The following is a 13,839-nucleotide window of genomic DNA, read 5'->3' as shown; positions in this document are numbered from 1 at the left end:
CCACCTTAAATTCCTCCATATACCTGTCTAGTAGTCTCTTAAACTTCACTAGTGTATCTGCCTCCACCACTGACTCAGGCAGTGCATTCCACGCACCAACCACTCTCTGAGTGAAAAACCTTCCTCTAATATCCCCCTTGAACTTCCCTCCCCTTTCCTTAAAGCCATGTCCTCTTGTACTGAGCAGTGGTGCCCTGGGGAAGAGGCACTGGCTGTCCACTCTGTCTATTCCTCGTAATATCTTGTACACCTCTATCATGTTTCCTCTCATCCTCCTTCTCTCCAGAGAGTAAAGCCTTCGCTCCCTTAATTGTCAAAATTGTCAACATTGTCAAAATAGCTGTTGAACTACACAGGGTAAAGTAGAAATCTCTTTATTCATTTTGGTGTATTTTGGGGGTAAAATTAATTTCAAAAAATTAACTAAAACACTAAAAACAGCCAGAGTGTCAGGCAGCGTTTCTGGAGAAGGAACTCTGCTGGTTCGGTTCTGAGGGCGGCACAGAAAGTGTTGGAGGAACTGAACAGCTCAGGCAGCGCCTGTGAGGGAAATGGACAACTGACATTCTGGGTCAAGACCCTTCATCCGAATTGAAAGAGAGGGGAGATGGGAGGTGGATGGAACAGGCGATCTCTACACATTGGTTGTGTGAGCACAAGGTGCCAGCGGCAGTCGTCCATTGGACAATACACCCTATCTGGGGGAGTGGTGGCAGCAGAGACAACACAGGGATTCAGGAGCTATTCAGACAGGCAGAGAATGAAGTGATAGGGATCAGGTGCAGGCAGGTGGGTTTAGTCTAACTTGGCATTGTTGGGCCAAAGGTCTGTTCCTGCGCTGTACTTTTCCGAGTTCTATAATTTATGTTCTATGTGTTTGAGGGACTGGGTTACACAGGTCCTGAGTGTTTGCTGGAGGTAGAACTATGATCCTTTCCCTCAGAGTCGTCACTGTGTCCATCAGCACGTAGTGCTGCCGTCTAGAAGCACCTTGTTGTACTGAAAGACCAACAAACAAATCTCAGGCAGACTGAAGTGTCGCGGAGCTTCCCGCAGCACTCGATGTGGAAAGGCCCGTTGCTGCTCTTGCTGGGGATGTCAGTCAGCCTGGGTGAGTCCGCACAGTTCAATCTCCCAAATGTGATCAGTGACGGCACAGAGAAAAGTTTGCACAAGTCATCAGGTTTTCCCGCTGTGAAACGTGACCCTTGCTCATTTGAGCTATTATCTTTCTACAGAACTGTCGAATGTCAAGAGCTGTTAAACATTAACGAGTTAATTACTGTGGAATTTAGAAGAATGTGGGGGATTCTCATTGAAAACTAACCAGATGTTGAAAGGACTAGATGTGGAGAATATGTTTCCTATGGTGGGGGTATCCAGAACTAGAGGGCACAGCCTCAAATGTGAGGGGCGACCTTTTAGAACAGAGATGAAGAGGAATTTTTTTAGCCAGAGAGTGGTGAATCTGTGGAACGCTCTGACACAGACTGCGGTGGAGGCCAAGTCCGTGGGTAAATTTAACGTGGAAATTGATCGGTTCCTGATCGGTCAGGGCATCAAAGAATATGCCGAGAAGGGAGGTGTATGGAGTTGAGTGGATTCCGGGATCAGCCATGATGGAATGGCGGAGCAGATTTGATGGGCTGACTGGCCTAATTCTGCTCCTATTTCTTATAAGTAATGTTTGCTTGCAGTGTTGAATGGGCCTGTTCCATATTATCTCAAAACAAAGAAATAAAATTTAAAATTCTGCCACAGGCTGCCTGGCCTGGACAACCCATATTGTGGATCCCATGATCCAAATTCATGTTTATGAAGCAAATTAATTTTTCATGCTTTTATGTCCTTTGAAAAGATACTTGACTACCATGTTCTGGCAAAGTCTTTCAGGTATATGGGATTCTCTCTTGCAAAACTACATAGAACCACACAATACAGAAGGGAAGTATTTTCCAAAGTATTGGTTCCAGTGCCCAGCTCTTTCCCCAAGACCTCACATAATTTCCCTATAAATGGAAGATCAGGCTTGAAAGAGAATGCCTTTTCCAAGTTAGAAGGAATTAATGAGACTCATCGTGGAGACTTCACCCCTTCAAAAGCTCGGCTTGTCTGTCAAATTCGTACCGGGGAAGAGCTCGTAATTAGGCTGCATCTTTGACTTCAAAGACTCTGCAAAAAAGGTTCGAATTTCCTGAAGGCCCAGTGGTTCATTTAGGGTTTGTGATAGATTTGCGGTGGTGTTTGAAGACTAGGTGTCTTGGTCAACAACCTGTCCCAGCCAACTCTGGAGAAAGTGGGAAGCTGGTCTCCAACTTGTTAGAGTCATGTGGTACAGACTTCCACAGTATTTCTCTCCGACACCGCGGCAGACAGACATCCAACTTAGCAGCACATGTTGGGATGTGGAAGGGACGGGCAAGCTCAGAGGAAAGCATCACAGCCAGAGAGGGAGACAGCTCCTGTGGTCAGTCAGGATCAAACGTGGCTCTCTGGAGCTGTAAGGTAACGCTGTGCCACCCCTTTCTGGCCGGGTGAATCTGCAGCGATGGAAACAGGTAATGAAACAGATCTGCATTGCCAAACTGTCCTCTACTGATAAAAAGAGGTTTTGTAGATGCTGGAAATCCAGAGTTACCAACACAGAAACTCAGCAGGTCAGGCAGACTCCATGGAGAGGACCAGTCAATGTTTCGGGCGGGACCTAATGAAGTCCTAAAGAAGGGTCTGTCTGAAAAAACATGAACTGCTTGTTCCTTACAACAGATGCTGCCTGATCTGCTGTGTCCCTCCAGCAGGTTTGTGCTTGTTGCACTGTCTTCCACTGGACGCTAATTGTCAGAAGACAGCAGTCTCTGCGGGGGACAGGTTGGAGGGTGCAGGATAGAAATGAAAGCAGATCAAAAGCATCAGTGACAGCAATCAATCAATAAGAATGCAACAAAATGAATGCAAGCTCTCCCTGTGCCCTCCATACAGACAGCACACCACAGGGAGAGCATGGAAACTCCACACAGACAGCACACCACAGGGAGAGCATGCAAACTCCATACAGACAGCACACCACAGGGAGAGCATGGAAACTCCACACAGACAGCACACCACAGGGAGAGCATGCAAACTCGACAGACAGACAGCACACCACAGGGAGAGCATGCAAACTCCACACAGACAGCACACCACAGGGAGAGCATGCAAACTCCACACAGACAACACACCACAGGGAGAGCATGCAAACTCCACACAGACAGCACACCACAGGGAGAGCATGCAAACTCCACACAGACAGCACACCACAGGGAGAGCATGCAAACTCGACAGACAGACAGCACACCACAGGGAGAGCATGCAAACTCCACACAGACAACACACCAAAGGGAGAGCATGCAAACTCCACACAGACAGCACACCACAGGGAGAGCATGCAAACTCCACACAGACAGCACACCACAGGGAGAGCATGGAAACTCCACACAGACAGCACACCACAGGGAGAGCATGCAAACTCCACACAGACAGCACACCACAGGGAGAGCATGCAAACTCCACACAGACAGCACACCACAGGGAGAGTATGCAAACTCCACACAGACAGCACACCACAGGGAGAGCATGCAAACTCCACACAGACAGCACACCACAGGGAGAGCATGCAAACTCCATACAGACAGCACACCACAGGGAGAGCATGCAAACTCCACACAGACAGCACACCACAGGGAGAGTATGCAAACTCCACACAGACAGCACACCACAGGGAGAGCATGGAAACTCCACACAGACAGCACACCACAGGGAGAGCATGCAAACTCCACACAGACAGCACACCACAGGGAGAGCATGCAAACTCCACACAGACAGCACACCACAGGGAGCGCATGCAAACTCCACACAGACAGCACACCACAGGGAGAGCATGCAAACTCCACACAGACAGCACACCACAGGGAGAGTATGCAAACTCCACACAGACAGCACACCACAGGGAGAGCATGCAAACTCCACACAGACAGCACACCACAGGGAGAGCATGCAAACTCCACACAGACAGCACACCACAGGGAGAGCATGCAAACTCCACACAGCCAGCACACCACCGGGAGAGCATGCAAACTCCACACAGACAGCACACCACAGGGAGAGCATGCAAACTCCACACAGACAGCACACCACAGGGAGAGCATGCAAACTCCACACAGACAGCACACCACAGGGAGAGTATGCAAACTCCACACAGACAGCACACCACAGGGAGAGCATGCAAACTCCACACAGCCAGCACACCACCGGGAGAGCATGCAAACTCCACACAGACAGCACACCACAGGGAGAGCATGCAAACTCCACACAGACAGCACACCACAGGGAGAGCATGCAAACTCCACACAGACAGCACACCACAGGGAGAGCATGCAAACTCCACACAGACAGCACACCACGGGGAGAGCATGGAAACTCCACACAGACAGCACACCACAGGGAGAGCATGCAAACTCCACACAGACAGCACACCACAGGGAGAGCATGCAAACTCCACACAGACAGCACACCACAGGGAGAGCATGCAAACTCCACACAGACAGCACACCACGGGGAGAGCATGCAAACTCCACACAGACAGCACACCACAGGGAGAGCATGCAAACTCCACACAGACAGCACACCACGGGGAGAGCATGGAAACTCCACACAGACAGCACACCACAGGGAGAGCATGCAAACTCCACACAGACAGCACACCACAGGGAGAGCATGCAAACTCCACACAGACAGCACACCACAGGGAGAGCATGCAAACTCCACACAGCCAGCACACCACAGGGAGAGTATGCAAACTCCACACAGACAGCACACCACAGGGAGAGTATGCAAACTCCACACAGACAGCACACCACAGGGAGCGCATGCAAACTCCACACAGCCAGCACACCACAGGGAGAGTATGCAAACTCCACACAGACAGCACACCACAGGGAGAGTATGCAAACTCCACACAGACAGCACACCACAGGGAGAGCATGCAAACTCCACACAGACAACACACCACAGGGAGAGCATGCAAACTCCACACAGACAACACACCACGGGGAGAGCATGCAAACTCCACACAGACAGCACACCACAGGGAGAGCATGCAAACTCCATACAGACAGCACACCACCGGGAGAGCATGCAAACTCCACACAGACAGCACACCGCGGGGAGAGCATGCAAACTCCACACAGACAGCACACCACAGGGAGAGTATGCAAACTCCATACAGACAGCACACCACAGGGAGAGCATGCAAACTCCACACAGACAGCACACCGCGGGGAGAGCATGCAAACTCCACACAGACAGCACACCACAGGGAGAGCATGCAAACTCCACACAGAGAGCACACCACAGGGAGAGCATGCAAACTCCACACAGACAGCACACCGCGGGGAGAGCATGCAAACTCCACACAGACAGCACACCACAGGGAGAGCATGCAAACTCCACACAGACAGCACACCACAGGGAGAGCATGGAAACTCCACACTGACAGCACACCACAGGGAGAGCATGCAAACTCCACACAGACAGCACACCACAGGGAGAGCATGCAAACTCCACACAGACAGCACACCACAGGGAGAGCATGGAAACTCCACACAGACAGCACACCACAGGGAGAGTATGCAAACTCCACACAGACAGCACACCACGGGGAGAGTATGCAAACTCCACACAGACAGCACACCACAGGGAGAGTATGCAAACTCCACACAGACAGCACACCACGGGGAGAGCATGCAAACTCCACACAGACAGCACACCACAGGGAGAGCATGCAAACTCCACACAGACAGCACACCACAGGGAGAGCATGCAAACTCCACACAGACAGCACACCACGAGGAAAGCATGCAAACTCCACACAGACAGCACACCACAGGGAGAGCATGCAAACTCCACACAGACAACACACCACAGGGAGAGTATGCAAACTCCACACAGACAGCACTGGGGGTCAAGATTGAATCTGCATGAATGGCAGCGATAAGGCAGTAATCTACCTGTTGCAGCAGTATTGCTATCTGTGATGGGAGACAGAAGAGATGTAGGTACCTGTAGCCTTGGGGTTCATTCTGCTAAAAGTCATTGGGTTCTTTGAGCTGGTTGTGAGATCAGAGAACCTTTCTATTCCATATGCTTCCTAGGCTTGTTCTGCTCCCAACTGAACCCCCAGCTGAAGGAAAATGAGGGACATCCCAGCCATGAAGTTGTACTGGGGTCAAGTTCAGAGAATGCGATTGAGTCCTGAGACAGGGATTTGCTAACAAACTAATTTGCGGTGCAGGAGAGAGTCTGTCGTCCCAATGTGCTCTTTGCTGGTTGGACTGCCCCCTCACTGACCTCCCCTTGCAGAGGGCAATGGGAGTTGGTGCCATGAATTTAGATTTAATTAACAATCTGTTCACATCTCTGGTTTTGAGAGATTCCAGGAACTAGAGGCGAGATCCCTCCTTCCAGTGTCTGATCCTGAGACCCTGATCCATCCGACCGGTTGAGGCAATGAGTGTTCTCGTCCACCTGGGGCAGACTCCCCTGAGGCAGTGAACCATCTCATCACCCTGGGGCAGTTTATTGAGGTAATGAGTGTTCTCGTCCACCTGGGGCAGACTCCCCTGAGGCAGTGAACCATCTCATCACCCTGGGGCAGTTTATTGAGGTAACAAGCTTTTGCATTATCTAGGGACAGACTCATCTGGGACAGTGAACCATTTAGCTACCTTGGGCGGACTGCCTGGTTCCGGTACCTGCCCCTGTGGGGCAACATGCTTGATCTAGGTACTCTGGGGAGTCAGTGTCTCAGGGACAGTTTATCTGCTTCTCAGACAGTGCAAGGGCAGTGACAGGAAAGTGTGGGGAGGGGAGTTTGACTGGCAAATTGGTAAATTGGTTTATTGTCACATGCACTGAAGTACAGTACTTGTATACCATGCACACAATGGTGCGTTATGGGTCAAACAACGAGAGAGAGCAGAATGAAGTGTTACAGAGGAAGTGCATTGCAGGTGGCGCATCAGCTTCCAGGTTATAGAGAGGTAGATTGTGATCAAGAGACTGGGTGGAATCGTTGGCGCAGCACCGTGGGTCCTACCTTTAGCGGGGTAACGGTCGCACCTCTAGTGCCTGGCAACTCTTCCAGTGGGAGTTTGGTGTGGTCCTGGTCTCCAGAACCTGCAGGTTGATCTGTAGGACATTGCCAAGAGCATCAGTCACAGGGTTGTCTGAACTTTATCACCTGGCTGTCAGCGGTGGGAGACTGGCGGCTGTGTACGTTCTTCCAGTGACGAGGCGGGGCAGAGGAGGAATGGGTGCATCAGATGGGGAGAGAGGAGATGCAGGCAGGACATCGGTGTATGGTCTAAGCAGAGCTGGACCCAAGGAGAGAGTGCTTCTAGACAGGAGATCTAGGAGAGAGAGTGGGAAATCACTGAGGATAATGATTTATCATTGTCACATGTACTGAGATACAGTGAACTAATTGCCATCCAGACCAATCATTCCAAAGACAAGTACATTCCCATAGTAAGGAGGGCAGAATAGTGTTGCTTTTACTGAGGAAGTGCAGAGCGAGTAGACAAGGGTGATGACAAGGTAGACTGAAAGATCAAATTGTGCACGAGGTCCGTTCTAGAGTCTTACAACAGCAGGATACAAGCTGTTCTGGAGCCTGGTAGCACATGCTTTCAAGCTTTTGGATATTCTACCCAAATGGAGGGGGGAGAAAGAGGAAAGTGAGGGGGGTCTTTGATTATGTGCTGGGAGTGCAGACCGAGTCCATGGAAAGGAAGCTGGTTTTCACAACGTGTTCACCTCAGTCCACAACTCTCCACAGTTCCTTGTGCTCTTTGACAGAGCAGTTGCCATGACTATACAACAAAACTCTCCAGTCACTACTGGCCCTGACGATGGCAGATTAGGAGCTTTTCCAGACTACTGGATGTCATGTATGATTTGGGGTTCAACCAAACAGGAAAGTTGGGATGTTCCGATTAAGGGACATTGATTGTAGTCAATGTTGTGTAAACGCTGCTCACACACAATTATCAGTAGCCCAGAAATGACTGATCGTACACTAACATAAAATCAGAAAGAAAGTATATTTACCTATTTTCAACTTTATCAAACAGTTAACAGAGGAAGAAAAAGAAAGATGAAAGGACCCATTATAGTTCAACCAGCCTAAATGTGCACCTACGCTGGAGCTGATTTCTGTAGTAGTTGGGTCTATCGCTTTACTCACAGCGCTGAATTCCCATCACCAACACAGGTAGAACTTTTCTTCTTGGAATCCCTCATCTCGCAAAACACTCCTTGCATGAGGGTCTCCCTTTCAGGTGGGAGTCTCCAGGTGTCTTCGTGGTGCTCGACTCTCCGCACCTCCTGCCAAAGCATCCCAAACCAGACTACGATCCTTCAGAAAGCTCTTCCTGCCCAGCTCATTAGAATCTTCTCTCATATTCCTCTGGACAGCAAGTTACAATCTGTACCCAGACAGCCCTGGCTGGCTGACACAACATTCCTGATTGGCTGAAAACACCACGGATTTGGCAGTGCAGTAGTTGCGTTTGTGAATTTGCACGTGTCAGCTAATTACTATTTAATCGTGATAGTATTTAACTCCACGCTTGTCGTCGTAGTGCTTGTCGGGACTTGGACAGGGCACAGCTTTTGTTTTGAATTGGACTGGCAAGTCAGCTGACTCTGAAGACTGGCAGTAGTCGTTTAATAATTAGATATTCTTTTCAGCCGCAGTGTAGGCTTCGTTTCCCGTTTGAGAGTTTTAGTTAAAGGCTCTGTTCGGCCTAGTGGTTATTGCTTTATTTTCCCTTGAACACTGTTTGCGTTTTGTGAACTATCAGTGTCTCCAGCATCTCTCACTCGGCACTTGGGCCTTATCTGAACCACGGTGACAATAGCAGAAATTCTACCGAGGGCATTACACAGGGAGCATGGGAACTGGGGTGGGAAGCAATATATGAAATGGGTCTCAGGTGAGTGATTGCAGACACTAGGGTTTGCAGCAACAATCTGCTGGAGGAACTCTGTTTTGAACAGCCGCTCTTGGGTGGTGGGGGAGGGGTGGAGAAGAAATTAATGATGCAGGGTTTTGACCCAAAAATTCAACAATTTCTCCCCACCCTCACAGATACTACTCACTGCACTGATCTCCTCAGGCAGATCATGCGCTGTGGCAAACATTACTTTGGTGAGCCACACGAGGTTCTGCTGATGCTGGAAATCTGGAGCAACACGCACAAAATGCTGGAGGAACTCAGCAGGTCCGGAAGCACTTACGGGTGAAAATGAGCAGTCGATGTTTCAGGCTGAGATCCCTCACAGGATCTGACTGACTGAGTTCCTCCAGTATTTTGTGTGTATTATCCTGGTGATTTGGATACTAACCATCAGGATTTCAGAAAGGTTGTGTAGCAGATTATCATTTCACTGCGTATGGGTCTGAAGTACAAATCCCACGCTGGTAGAAAGGTGCCTGGTGAGACTGGAAGGAGAGTTTGGTAACCTCAGCAGGACCAGGCGGAACATTCAATGCCAACAGCTGAAGCAAAACTGAAAATCATTACACTCTCCATCACTGACATCTCTCAGCCGGCTCAAAGGAAAAGAAGATGAAACTCATTATATCTCAGATAAAGAAATGCAATCAATTCACTTCTGATGTAGCAACAGTTCTTAGAATTCCAAGCTTGAAAAAAAGGCGGTGAAATGGGACTGAAATGTCTCAGTAAATGAAATGGAATAAGAAGCAGTTATTTGTCTAAATCAGGGGCTCCTAAACTTTTTTATGTCATGGAGACTTCTCACTATCAGAGGGGTCTGTGGACCCCAGGATGGGAATGTCTGGTCTAAGTAAATGCACACTGACATTTTAACTTTGCGAATTGACTCACTGAAGACAAAAGAAGCTGTCATCTTCGCTCTTGCGATTCAGCCTGTAAGATATTGTACTAGGCTGTGTGCAGTGATCTCACAATTACTGTGCTCTGCCCTGCAGGTAGAAGTGAACATGGATCTTCAGGCATCTGAGGGCAGCTTACTTTCAGAATAACAAGGTGAACTGCACGCTGCGACTGTGCGGGAGAGGGAAACGGCCACTGGCAGAGGGAGTAGATGAGGCAAGTGCGGAGATAACATCGGAAAGGTGATGGACAGATTAATTGCTTGTCTATCATTTCTGAAGAACCCTGTGCGGGAGAGTTCTTAAAGTGGAAAAGCCATCGCACTGGGACAGTTCCACTCTCTCGACCTCGGGAGTCCAGGTCCTGCGGTACGAGCAGTCGTCACAACTGGGGTGCTCCTTGCCTGCAGTGGATGACCATGACTTCTCTTGTGCCTTGTCGTGCTCTCCACAAAGTGTAGCAGAACTGTCCTCCTGGCCGTCAGGTCTCACCCACTGTTATGACCCCAGCCCCCTCCTTTGTGAGAATCGCGAGAGAGAGAGAGAGAAGCCTTACGGTTTGGAATGTGGTCTGGCCTCTCAGCCAGACAAAAGCCACGGACATATCCATTGTCTTGGGAGACACCTTTGTGGAATAAGGGACTGGACTACGTGCAAACCCTCAGGGCAACGTGGGCTGGCTGATGGGGGAAAGATTGCCTCACCCCCACCCTGATTGACATCTACAACCCTGCCAGTCCAGATAAAAGGTGGGCTGCCGAGGCGGGGCCTCAGACGCACCAAGGAGACACACGAAGAAGACACGATAGCGCTTCCCGTCGGACCGGGAAGCCATTTTGAAGGAAGCCACGTGCGTTAGATTCCGGATCGGGAGTCTGTGGCTGAAACCAAAGGAAAAACGTTTTAACTAACAACAGGGATTTGCTTCGTAAAGACGACGGGCAAGTGTTCCTTCTTTTTCACCACTCACTCTCTCTCCAACACGTGAAATGCCAGCGGTTCCCAAAACGGGAAAGCCTGCAGATTTTGAGTGACTTTTATATTCCATTGGACTCAGTATTCCCCGAGACAACGATAGAGCTTATTTCTGATTGATTATTACTATACCTGTGCTTTAGATTGAGTTTTGACGGCGTATATGATCTGAATGTTTTGTATTAACCATACGTTTGTGCCCCTTTATAAATAAAAAATGTTTGAAAATAGTACCATCAGACTTCAGCGGACCACTCTATCTTTGCTGGTAAGTCACCCGGTTACGGGGAACGTAACACCCACCCTGTGTGCTGAAGCTGATTTTGCATGCTGGGACAGGCAAGCCCTTATCTCACGACCCTCACTTGGCACCAGGAATACCAGCTCATTTCCCCTTCACTGCTCTACTTTCGTCATTTATAGTAATTTTATGTCTTTGCATTGTACAACTGCAACAAATCTCACAGAGTTCACTTCGTGTCAATCAGATTCTCTGTGTTTCGGTACTCGCCTATCAATCCTGAGCTGAGGACAAGGCGTCACCACACAGAGGCTCATAAAGTTCTGATAGGATGGACAGTCAGTCTTTCCTCAGGCTGGAGAGACCAAAACAAAGGGACACACACACAGGATACGAGATTTAAAACAGATGCAAGAGGGAACTTAAGTACTGTACACAGACGGCACCTAGAATGGCCCAGGGATATGAGGATGATTCACTGCACCAGGAGCTGGTTTGTGCAGCTTTGAAAGTAAGTGTCTCCTGGCACAACCCAGAGAGTGAATATTTCATCACTGGGACTTTCTGACAATATCCTTCCTCCACCCCCCTCCCCCTACCCCAATGTTCACCGGGGCACAGTGGAAGTTTGAGACAGCACTTTCAAGTTTGAACCTTCCTTGAGGAATTTGACATTAAAACCTGTTTGCATGCTCTCCCTGTGGTGTGCTGTCTGTGTGGAGTTTGCATGCTCTCCCTGTGGTGTGCTGTCTGTGTGGAGTTTCCATGCTCTCCCTGTGGTGTGCTGTCTGTGTGGAGTTTGCATGCTCTCCCTGTGGTGTGCTGTCTGTGTGGAGTTTGCATGCTCTCCCTGTGGTGTGCTGTCTGTGTGGAGTTTGCATGCTCTCCCTGTGGTGTGCTGTCTGTGTGGAGTTTGCATGCTCTCCCTGTGGTGTGCTGTCTGTGTGGAGTTTCCATGCTCTCCCTGTGGTGTGTTGTCTGTGTGGAGTTTGCATGCTCTCCCTGTGGTGTGCTGTCTGTGTGGAGTTTCCATGCTCTCCCTGTGGTGTGCTGTCTGTGTGGAGTTTGCATGCTCTCCCTGTGGTGTGCTGTCTGTGTGGAGTTTGCATGCTCTCCCTGTGGTGTGCTGTCTGTGTGGAGTTTCCATGCTCTCCCTGTGGTGTGCTGTCTGTGTGGAGTTTGCATGCTCTCCCTGTGGTGTGCTGTCTGTGTGGAGTTTGCATGCTCTCCCTGTGGTGTGCTGTCTGTGTGGAGTTTGCATGCTCTCCTCGTGGTGTGCTGTCTGTGTGGAGTTTGCATGCTCTCCCTGTGGTGTGCTGTCTGTGTGGAGTTTGCATGCTCTCCCTGTGGTGTGCTGTCTGTGTGGAGTTTCCATGCTCTCCCCGTGGTGTGCTGTCTGTGTGGAGTTTGCATGCTCTCCTCGTGGTGTGCTGTCTGTGTGGAGTTTCCATGCTCTCCCTGTGGTGTGCTGTCTGTGTGGAGTTTGCATGCTCTCCCTGTGGTGTGCTGTCTGTGTGGAGTTTCCATGCTCTCCCTGTGGTGTGCTGTCTGTGTGGAGTTTGCATGCTCTCCCTGTGGTGTGCTGTCTGTGTGGAGTTTCCATGCTCTCCCTGTGGTGTGCTGTCTGTGTGGAGTTTGCATGCTCTCCCGGTGGTGTGCTGTCTGTGTGGAGTTTGCATGCTCTCCCGGTGGTGTGCTGTCTGTGTGGAGTTTGCATGCTCTCCCTGTGGTGTGCTGTCTGTGTGGAGTTTGCATGCTCTCCCTGTGGTGTGCTGTCAGTGTGGAGTTTGCATACTCTCCCTGTGGTGTGCTGTCTGTGTGGAGTTTCCATGCTCTCCCTGTGGTGTGCTGTCTGTGTGGAGTTTGCATGCTCTCCCTGTGGTGTGCTCTCTGTGTGGAGTTTGCATGCTCTCCCTGTGGTGTGCTGTCTGTGTGGAGTTTGCATGCTCTCCCTGTGGTGTGCTGTCTGTGTGGAGTTTGCATGCTCTCCCTGTGGTGTGCTGTCTGTGTGGAGTTTGCATGCTCTCCCTGTGGTGTGCTGTCTGTGTGGAGTTTGCATGCTCTCCCTGTGGTGTGCTGTCTGTGTGGAGTTTGCATGCTCTCCCTGTGGTGTGCTGTCTGTGTGGAGTTTCCATGCTCTCCCTGTGGTGTGCTGTCTGTGTGGAGTTTGCATGCTCTCCCTGTGGTGTGCTGTCTGTGTGGAGTTTGCATGCTCTCCCTGTGGTGTGCTGTCTGTGTGGAGTTTGCATGCTCTCCCCGTGGTGTGCTGTCTGTGTGGAGTTTGCATGCTCTCCCTGTGGTGTGCTGCCTGTGTGGAGTTTGCATGCTCTCTCTGTGGTGTGCTGTCTGTGTGGAGTTTGCATGCTCTCCCTGTGGTGTGCTGTCTGTGTGGAGTTTGCTTGCTCTCCCTGTGGTGTGCTATTTCAACATTGGCATCAGTCCAACAATGGGGAAGTTTACTCAGGCAGAAAGTTGTTCACAAGTGGGCCAATTCCTGTCTGATCAATCAGTCCTCTGTCAGGCATCAACAGGATGGAGTTAAGCTGTTCTTTTTCACCAGTAACTCACCCCAAAATGAGGCTTTGCTTTTCTCCTGGTACAATGACCCTCCAGTAACACATTGTTGATGCAGATGCCAGTGTCTGCAGTATCTTGTGTTACCAGC

The 13,839-nt window shown here is 50.0% G+C and overlaps 1 long non-coding RNA gene across 1 annotated transcript in view; it reads right to left on the bottom strand.

Annotated features, from left to right (window-relative positions):
* The window catches only part of LOC140740918 (uncharacterized), a 47,039-nt gene extending 38,549 nt beyond the window's left edge, over positions 1 to 8,490 (bottom strand). The window contains exons 1-2 of the long non-coding RNA XR_012101962.1: positions 8,282 to 8,490; positions 7,133 to 7,445 (exon numbers count right to left, since the gene is read on the bottom strand). This is a non-coding gene — a long non-coding RNA (uncharacterized lncRNA). The remainder of the gene's footprint in view (positions 1 to 7,132; positions 7,446 to 8,281) is intronic.
* Between the last annotated feature and the right edge of the window lie 5,349 nt (positions 8,491 to 13,839).

Source organism: Hemitrygon akajei, chromosome 17 (genome assembly GCF_048418815.1).
Source record: "Hemitrygon akajei chromosome 17, sHemAka1.3, whole genome shotgun sequence".
In the NCBI taxonomy this organism is placed as follows: Eukaryota; Metazoa; Chordata; class Chondrichthyes; order Myliobatiformes; family Dasyatidae; genus Hemitrygon; species Hemitrygon akajei.
The sequence above is the reverse complement of the archived record's forward strand: the minus strand, read 5'-3'. Positions and strand labels throughout refer to the sequence as shown.